Source organism: Urocitellus parryii, unplaced genomic scaffold (assembly GCF_045843805.1).
Source record: "Urocitellus parryii isolate mUroPar1 unplaced genomic scaffold, mUroPar1.hap1 Scaffold_37, whole genome shotgun sequence".
Lineage (NCBI taxonomy): Eukaryota > Metazoa > Chordata > Mammalia > Rodentia > Sciuridae > Urocitellus > Urocitellus parryii.
In genome coordinates, this window is record NW_027553327.1 from 6,192,812 (window position 1) to 6,198,099 (window position 5,288).

The 5,288-nt window shown below is 49.9% G+C and overlaps 1 pseudogene; it reads left to right on the top strand.

Moving 5' to 3' along the window:
• Window positions 1-2,386: 2,386 nt before the first annotated feature.
• LOC144252193 (rho-related GTP-binding protein RhoC-like) lies at window positions 2,387-4,973 on the top strand (annotated as a pseudogene).
• The last annotated feature ends 315 nt before the right edge of the window (window positions 4,974-5,288 follow it).

Below are 5,288 nucleotides of genomic sequence, written 5' to 3' on the forward strand. Positions count from 1 at the left end.
AACTTCAGGGGAAGTGAGCCAGGTAGGAGGCCCACTGGATCTTCGGGAAAATCAAGAGAATGAGCTAGGTATCCCACATATCTTGTCTCAGGGGAGGCACCAGAAGTTCCAGGCTCCATTCCAGCTCCACTTCAGTCTCTGCGTGGGGTTTGGTTGCCCGTTTTAGGGTCAGTGGGGCAGTTCCTCTGGGGTTTCCTCTCACAGGGAACTATTGTTCATGCCATCTTGGCATTGGGCCTTGTGTCCTGGCTTGGCCTGGGCTGCTTGCTCTTCTGGCCCAACCAGAGCCTGGAGGGAAAGTCTTCTGAGCTGGAGGTTTCAGGTCACTTAATTCATGTCCTTGTCCTGAAGTTCTGGCCTCTGCCTCCCACCATCTGGTGCCAGTTGCCTTGCTAGGGGATGGCAGTGGCGCACTCTTGCCTAAGTGACTGGTAGATCAGTAGTTATTGCTCTCTATCAGCACTGCCTGTGTTGGAGTTACCCCAGCCCATGTTTACACAGTTGCATGAGTTGAACTAATGGGAGTAGGTGGGGGAGTTGGAAGAAATCCTAGTGTCAGTCACCTGGGTAGACTTCAATGAACTCCTGTTTGGAAGGGATGTGTCGGCAGGGCACATCTTCCCTGTCATTTGGGATATCAGCAAGAGCCCTTTTGTGATCCGGAGAGTGGTTTGGATAAATTCTCAGTGACTTATGTCCTCTTCCTCCACATCCCAGTTTTCTGGAGGTGTAAGTGGAGGAGAGGGAGGGGCCACCTAGCATCCCACTGTTGAAGAGAAACAGCCTGGGGCTGGAGTATTCTGCTTCCTAAAAAGCAGACCCAGGCTATATAATGTGAGGTGGTGGAATGCAGGGACTAGAAGAGCTCAGCCCAGCATGACAGGATGTGGGACTGAGGAAAACCTAGGTTTGAGGCAGAGATCAGGTTACCTACCATACCTTGTGCTCCCTGCCTAGTTGGTGGAGGGACTGGTCCTCATTTGTCATTTCTTTTGGGGCTCCTCCCAGCCCAGGCTCTAGCTCCCTCCCTCTTCCCAACAGCCTAGATTTCATTTCAGCTCCAGAGCACACCCTCTCTTTCTCCCTGACTGCAGGGCTGGGAATCTAGCTGGGTGGAGTTTGGCTCCCCTCCCTGGGGAAGGAGGAAGTGAGGGGAGCTGTGAAGGTGTGACGAACTGCAGGTGTGATGAACTGCTCCTTCATGTGTGTTGGTGATGAGGGACACATGATAACCCTGGGAAGCTGACTCCTTGCCCTGAGTCACAGGGAGGGGTGGGCAGGGCATAAAAGTGAGCAGGACAGAGGGAGGAAGGGGCTGTTCCAGAGTGGGTGGAGGTGATTCCCTAGTGGATTATTCTGTCCCTCTGCTGTGGTGGATGTGTGATTCCCTACAGTGTAGTCATTGTCCCCTACTGGGGGCTGAGTAACCTAGTGTTGCCGCCAGGCCCAGCAGGAAGAGGGGAGGAAGGCAGGCTGCCCTAATGTGACCTGTGGGTACTGCCTGGACTGAGCCTCCTTTGTGTGACCCGGGGTTTGGGGACAGGGTGGGGTGGGTCAGAGAAGCTGCTGGCTGCTGCCTCTGTCCTCTGTCTGGGGTTTCCTCCTCCTGCTCTCCTTTCCACCTCTGAGGTGACATGTAGAAAGGCAGAGACTCTGGAGGCATAGAGCCCTGCTTTGAGTGCTGTCCTTGACACTCTGATTATCTAACCCTCAGAGAGTTTCCTTGTTGTCAAAATGGGAAGTGCACCATTCACCTAACAAGCCACTGGAACCTGAGGTAAATAATTTTTGTCAAAATACCCAACAAAGAGTGGGTACCTTGGGGCTTTATAAATATTCCTTCTCTTACCTATCAGCCTCCTAGTAAGTGGTTCTGCTAGTATCTGGTTTTGTAGAGGGACTCCTTATTTTTGACTAGGCAAGCGTGACTCAAGCCAAGGCACAATCTGTTCTAGATTATACCTTAGCAATTATTAAACCTTAAATGTATCAAATCTTGTTACAAATGAAATCTGTCTCATGACTCCAATATGCAAAGCAGATAAAGGCTGGCTTTTCTGGAGGCATCCCTGAACTGTTTCCCTTCAGTTGAGTGTATAACTTTGAAAGTCGTTTTCTGGTTCCCAAGTGGGTTCTTCCACCTCCCACTGCTATATTTTAACCCATTGGAGAAGACCTGTCCCTGCCCCAGAAATTAAAAATCTTAAACTCTGTTTCTTACAGGATTGGTGCTTGGCAAGAATGTGCCGAAGCAAGCCCCCTTTTCTGTTTTCTCTTCCTTTGCCCAGGTTTGTGGAGAGGTTTTGGCAGTCACAGAGCAGTTTTTGTACTACTAGTTTTTTTTTTCCCCCAAATCCCTACTGCCTCTTGTTTGCCAGCCCCAGCCATGGCTGCAATCAGAAAGAAGCTGGTGATTGTGGGGGATGGTGCCTGAGGAAAGACCTGCCTCCTCATTGTCTTCAGCAAGGATCAGTTTTCAGAGGTCTGCTTCCCTACTGTATTTGAGAACTATATTACAGACATTGAGGAGGACAGCAAGCAGGTAAGGCCAAGAGCCCTTTCCTATCCTGCCTTGGAACCCTGTTCCTGGTCATGTAGTATGTCCTTCCTTACCACTCTCTCACATCTTTGTTTTATTTTCCTGTGGGAACAAGTAAAATTTGAGAAATGAAACTGCACTTTTAGAAAACCTGGATATATTCACGTGTGATGTTACATGCCCATCATGCCAGCTACTCAGGAGACTGAAGCAGGAAGATTGATCACAAGTTTGAGGTCAGTGTGGGCAACTTATCCAGACCCTATCTAAAATAAAAAGGGCTGGAGTGTGGCTTATTGGTAGAGTACTTGCCTAGCATGTGTGAGGCTCTGAGTTAATCCCCAGTACCCCAAAGAAAACCTGGATATATCCTCTGGTTCTACCACATACTCGCTTTGTAATCAGGGCCAAGTCCCTTTGCTTCTGGGCTTAAACTCCCCACCACCACAAAATGGTGATGATGGCATGACTTACCCTAAAGGAGTGTGAGAATTAAAGTGGTATTCACGATAGCTATTCATTTGAGATCACAAAAATCAAACACATTTTAGTGATTTTTGTGGGAGAGGGGTTACTAGGGGTTGAACCCAGCAGCACTTTGCCACTGAACTACATCCCCAGCCCTTTTTACTTTTTTAAACAAATTGATACAGCATCTTGTTAAGTTCCCCAGGATGGCCTTGAACTTGGCGATTCTTCTGTCTCAGCCTCGCACATAGCTGGTTTATAGGTATGCACCAGTACACCCAGTTTACATCTTAGAACTTTAAAGAAAAACTCAATTGAGTTTGTTATGACTGTGATTAATATGGTGCCTTGCACACAGCAGGACCAGTGGTTTGAGAGGATCTCTGGGTAGTAGGTTGGGGCCCTTGGGGTCAGCTATGCATTGCCCGTTTGTCAGGTGGAACTGGCTTTGTGCGACACAGCAGGGCAAGAAGACTATGAATGTCTGCAGCGCCTCTCCTATATGGACACAGATGTCATCCTCATGTGCTTCTCCATTGACAGCCCTGACAGCCTGGGTGAGGACTTTGGAGAGAGGGGGTGGAGATGCTTTGGAGTCAGCCATCTTCAGAGGCTGTGGGGATGGAGTCACAAGGGCCACACATTCTCTGCTGGCTCCTTTGTTGTGGCATCTCCAGTGTTTGGAAGAGCTTGGGGGAGGATATGCTACAAGGGATGGGGTTTTGAGGTATGAAGGAGACCATCAGCCTCAGACTGCTATGGGAAGGAAGACCAGTGCTCACATGCTTAAACCAAGGTACCTGTTGGGACATGTCTGTGCAGAAAACATTCCTGAGAAGTGGACCCTGGAGGTGAAGCACTTCTGCCCCAACATGCCCATCATCCTTGTGGGGAATAAGAAGGACTCAGGCAAGATGAGCATACCAGGAGAGAGCTGGCCAAGATGAAGCAGGTGGGTGGGGCTGCCTGATGGGGAACCCTGGGGAGGAAGGTGCCCTCTGAGGGGTTGCAGGCTGGGGCAGAAATGAGCTCTCTCTTCAGCCGACTGTCCTGTGTTAAGCAGTCATAGTGATATCTACCTCCTCCTCTCCCATGTGTGTGCCCTGCTAAGAATCTGAAGGAACCTCAGTATCAAATCAGATGATCATAGAATGAAGTGACTTGTCCAAGGTCACTTGGCATTTTCATTTATTCCAGTTTATTATTCTGTCTTTGGAATTGGGGCTACTAAGATGAATAAGGAAGTCCTTGTCCACGGGGAGACAGCTTATGTTTCACTTAGGGTATGCAGACTGCACCATCAGTGTACCTGGGGAGGAAGGGCATCATCAATGGCTGAAAAAAGGCTTAGAGGGCAAGGGAGCTGGCTTATTCAGGGTCTCACTAAGCGGTCCACTGACCAGAGGAAGAGTTTATTACAGGAAGCTGCCAGGGTATGGAATAGAGACTATCTTGAGAGGATAATTATATAAGGCAAGGTTTTAAAATGGAAACAGCAGGCACAGGATGGGTTGGAGGGATGATGGAGAAGGTAGGTCATTAAGGAGGTAGCCGACACACATTTAGGCAAAACATATGTGGACCATAGGGTCTGCGATTTGGTGGGAGAGGAGGGGCTAGTCTGGGGACAACTTTGAATGTAAATATGAGGTTTAGATCCCTGCCTTGGGCAGCCGGGTTCTGGATGCTTTGTGGGCTCAAGGCTGGAGGAGGTATTTGTTATAGTTACTATACTTATAGGTCATGTGGTGAGAGGTGCACCTAGCCACCAGATTCCTCTGCCTTATCTTCTGTCTTCTCAGAAACCCGTCCGATCTGAGGAAGGCTGGGATATGGCAAATCATATCAGTGCCTTGAGTGCTCCACCAAAACCTATGAGGGAGTGCCAGAGGTTTTCGAGATGGCCACTCGAGCTGGCCTCCAGGTCCACAAGAATAAGCGCCGGAGGGGCTGTCCCATTCTCTGAGATCCCCACGGCTCCTGATGCCACCTTTCTTCACAGGGTCTTAGGGATCACCCACTTGCCCTTGAGCTCCACCCTTAGGACTCCATGCTGAAGGCTCCTTTTTACAGTTCCCTCATGCCCAGGACTGCATCGTTTCCCTAGCCCCCAGAGTGGTGGCAGGCCTGCCCTCCCTCCCTGTCCTCTGGGAGCTGGGCCTGTGGCCTGCCCTTCTTGAGCAGTCCCTGTCCCTGCTGCCTTGGTCCAGGGGTAGGGCTCTTGCTCCCTTTGGCCCTCCCCAGAGGATGGTCACACACTAGCACTTTATATACTTCTGGC